The sequence below is a fragment of the Astatotilapia calliptera genome, chromosome 17 (genome assembly GCF_900246225.1).
Source record: "Astatotilapia calliptera chromosome 17, fAstCal1.2, whole genome shotgun sequence".
Lineage (NCBI taxonomy): Eukaryota > Metazoa > Chordata > Actinopteri > Cichliformes > Cichlidae > Astatotilapia > Astatotilapia calliptera.
Window position 1 is genome coordinate 10,075,713 of NC_039318.1, and position 3,479 is coordinate 10,079,191.

Genomic DNA, 3,479 nt, shown 5'->3' on the forward strand with positions numbered 1-3,479 from the left:
TCAGTTTGGTGATCATTAGTTTGAAAACAAGCTGTCATTGCTTTATAAAAATCTACAGGTCGACGACAGCGTCACATATCTGCTAAAAAGCTCACGGTATGATGGCATAGCCGCATCATGGATGTCTGGATGTGTGTCAAAAAGAGAAAGCGCATTTTTTTCTTTTTTTTTTGGCTAAGTTGGCATTACTTGTACCATGTGTCCGCATGTGTGAGAATGTGTGTTTGTATTTGTGTTTTGTATAGAAAGTGCTGCGTGCAGTAGAACAGGGATTTGGTGCCATCAGCACAGTGATGTCAGCACACAGAGACAGACAAAGCCAGAATCCAAACCCTCTCCCAGCTACCCACAATCCTGCTGGAAACTGTGGGGGGCCCAGCCCTGGGGGCCCACTGCCATTACACACACACACACACACACACACATGTAACCACGGTAACCTCTGACCCCACTTCCGCCAGTCCCTTTATTGTGGCGGGAATGAATCCTGTATAAGTTCCGGGTCAATCAGCTGCATGTCCCTGCTCCTCTGGCTGCTGTTGTCCCTGTGGTTGGTGTACTTGTCAGATCACGACAAATTTTGCACTACAGGCCAGTTGACAGCGTGCAATAACCCGGCCGATTCATTCATCTTTACACTACCTCACACTCGACTCAACGGTGAGTTATTTGTTTGTTTTGTTTTGTCACAATTAATGTACATGCGGAGCCGCGATCGCACATCCTACAATGCCGGTAAGCTAATGCTAGGCTAGCGACAGTAAGTGCAATTACTAGTGTCATCTATTGAATATTGTTGTTTTTGTTTATTCCAGTATGGCCGAATGTTGATTTAACGTATCTAGAGTTGAATGAGTGATTTGATTTTTGTAGTTTTGTCCGTTTTGGATGTTTTTTGTTACTTTTCTGATGAAATGCCGAAACGGCCTATGAGATTTTGCATTGAGTTAAATTCCATTTACATTATTGAATCTGTTGCGCAACACCTGTGATTAAATGAGTTTTGTAAATATATTTGATTAACTTTGGATAATATTTATTAGCTTTAACGCTGATATACTTTGATGGGACCCATGAGAATGTCTTTCTATAATAGTATTTAGAATGACATTCATTATAAGAGATGATGGTTTATTGATTGTTGTATGAAACGTGGCATTGATTACTTGACTTTGTTATTTATGGATTTATGTATTTATTTTGTCACAGCAGTAGAATGCTGTTTCATTTTCTTCTGTGAATGATAATTTCTGTTTTTTGACCTTGTTTAGGTCAGGTTTTTTTTGTTCTCCCGCGATCAGCCCTGATCAGCGCGAGATGGCGAGCCACCCGACCACCGCTACGGTGCGGTAGGAATTGTGAACCTATGGACTGAATCACAAATTGTTGACAATGACCTATCACAGGTCCATGGAACTAAACTAAATCACATACTGGACTACACCTCATCCCACCTCCTTTTGGAACCTACTAAGCTGTTTTGTATTATCAACATTATTTTTGTTTGTGATATATATGCATATGTTTTTATTTCTTTTGTACATCCGTCTATACACTTCTCATAACAAACATAATATATATATATTTGAGCTCTACTTTTGTTTCCTGTGTTTTATTCACACCCTTAGGCTCCATAGTCGAATCTTATTCTGATAGCTCATTGTCTATGAGGCTGCAGTCAGGCGCCCTGGTCCTTTAACCGCGTTACAAGTGGCGAGCCAGCCAGGAGCCTTTGTGTGTGAATATTTTGGGGTCTTACGTACAATTTTCTTTACTTATTTACTTCGCTTTTGCTGAACATAAAATCAAAAATGGATTCAGTTGCACTTTCTGGCATAAATATATCACAGTCTGTGATGATCTCCGGTGTGTCTAACACAACATCTGATAATGAAATTCTTGACTACTTGCGTACTTATGGAAATCTTAGCCGTCATTTTTACGTAAATGATCCCGCAAGTACTTTCTTCAAAAACCTGATCGCTGAGTTTGTAGATACCACTGCTTTTACAACTCTAGAGCCGTTTCTGCCATACACCCACTGTTCTAAAAGTGTTGCCGACCTTGTTTTCCGCGTCACAGCTTTGGCCTGTGAGTACGCCGCCACGGAGGACAGCAGCAGTCCCCCTCCCAATTACCTCAAAGAGCTCAAGCATATTGCTGATCGCAGCGGGCACCGGTTTGAAGATGTCTTGAAGACAGTAATGAGGCAGATTGGTCAACATTTGCATGAAGCAGGAGCAGGTGAAGATGGAAAAGTTGAATATGATGAGGAAAATGGAGTAGATGAGGACATTGGTGTAGAGGAAGAAGAAAGGGAACTGGAGCAGCAGCAATTGTCCTCACCTCCTGCCAGACAGGTTTCCACTGACCAGCAGGGGGCACGACCTCGTCAAAGCCAGACTGGACCAACTCCAAGAGTATCACTCACAGCCCCTGATCTCAACCCACCACAAATACAAAGGGTTGTTGTTGAGCATGTGGTCCGAAACCCAGACATAAGCACCACAACTTCACTACGTCTCCGTGCTTTTTCAGGAAGGATTCCTAAGCCAAGTAGTGAAGCAGATTTTGAATCATGGCGCTCCCAAATTGATCTACTGCTTGCCGACCCCAGTTTGTCAGCTCTATACGTCGCCAGGCGTATTATAGAGAGCCTGTTGTCACCTGCTGCTGATTTAGTTAAAGGTCTAAGTCCCAACACATTGCCTTCAGTCATACTAAGTGTACTTGACTCCGCTTTTGGAACAGTTCAAGATGGTGAAGAATTGTATGCTCAATACTTAAACATTCTTCAAAATCCAGGTGAACGACCATCCGCTTACCTCCAAAGATTGCAGCTAACCCTCAGCACTGTTGTAAAGCAAGGAGGACTTGCAGCTGCTGACATGAATAAGCATCTGCTGAAGCAGTTTTGTCGTGGGTGTTGGGATAACACTATACTAACCAAACTACAATTAGAACAGCAAAAGGACAACCCACCACCTTTCTCTGACTTGTTGTTGTCGTTACGGACAGAAGAAGACAGACAAATTGCTAAGGAGTCACTTATGAAGAAATACATCGGTTCATCAAAACAAAAAGCTAACATCCAATCCCAAAGTACTTGTTCTTGTGGGCACTCTACAGCCAATGAAGAGCTAAAAGAAATGAAAAAACAACTCCAAACCCTCCAACAGCAAATGTCCCAACTTTTGTCCCAAAAACGTCCAACCGAGTCAAAGTTTAAGCCACGACAAACCAAATCCAGTCATTCTTCACCTCAGTCAAATACCAGACCCAAGCCATGGTACTGTTTTAACTGTGGAGAAGATGGCCATGTTTCTTCCACCTGCAACAACAGAGCAAACTCCAGTCTTGTTGAACAGAAAAAGAGCCAATTAAGAAAAAAACAGCAAGAGTGGGACGCTAGAAATACTTCATCTTTAAACTAGAAGGAGTTTCTGTGGTGGGACACACAGGAGCTGCGTGCACGAACA

At 42.5% G+C, this 3,479-nt stretch overlaps 1 long non-coding RNA gene across 1 annotated transcript; it reads left to right on the forward strand.

The window, feature by feature from the left end:
- Positions 1 to 224: 224 nt before the first annotated feature.
- On the forward strand, positions 225 to 1,595 carry LOC113009268 (uncharacterized). The gene is made up of 2 exons (XR_003270146.1): positions 225 to 660; positions 1,272 to 1,595. It is a non-coding gene; the product is annotated as an uncharacterized LOC113009268 (long non-coding RNA).
- Positions 1,596 to 3,479: the final 1,884 nt, after the last annotated feature.